The sequence below is a fragment of the Dipodomys ordii genome, unplaced genomic scaffold (assembly GCF_000151885.1).
Source record: "Dipodomys ordii isolate 6190 unplaced genomic scaffold, Dord_2.0 Scaffold10, whole genome shotgun sequence".
Taxonomy (NCBI): Eukaryota; Metazoa; Chordata; class Mammalia; order Rodentia; family Heteromyidae; genus Dipodomys; species Dipodomys ordii.
In genome coordinates, this window is record NW_012267226.1 from 23,436,302 (window position 1) to 23,437,080 (window position 779).

The window sequence follows — 779 nt, forward strand, 5'->3', positions numbered from 1 at the left end:
GGGGGGCTGGGCGGGAGGTGGGGGGACGTTAGGAGGGAGGTGGGGAGGGCCTGAGAGGGGGCGTGAGGCTCTCCTAAAACAGGCATTTAGGAATTTCAGTCTAATGTGTCCCTTCAACTTGAAACTGGTTACTCTTAGAACATAAAAAGGTAAAGTAAAAGATAAAGATCTATGCTTAAAATTGCTATATTTCCCACCGAACATCCCTCTTCTCTGTCTGAGCGAGTGAAAATTGACAAGCTGCAGAGGAACAATTTTAAAGCCCAGAGAGACACAACATTCAACAGAGGCCCCTTCGCCACGGCGGAGGTTCGAAACACTTCCCTTTTTTTTCTTTTAACCTTCTGAATGCCTACCATGCCACCACCTACAACATTTACATTTGAAGTCTAAAAGTGGATGCCAAGAAAGAGATGATTAAAAAAATATCAAAGGTTTGGGAAAATCCTCCTCTTCCATGGAAGTGACAGAATGCTCACGCAGCAGCAGTGACTGATCAGATCCTGACAAGAGCCACAGCACGCTGGCCAGGCCAGCAAAGGCCTTGGCCTGGACCCATATGCCCTCAGTTTACCTTCTACAGATAGTAAGACAATCGAGAGTTAACTTAGCCACTCCAACACCAGCCAACTCCTTCTACTAATGTGCCTCCCTCCCTCTCTTCCATCCCTCCCCTCCTTCCTTCCTTCCTCCCTCCCCTCCTTCCTTCCTTCCTTCCTCCCTCCCCTCCTTCCTTCCTTCCTTCCTTCCTTCCTTCCTTCCTTCCTTCCTTCCTTCCT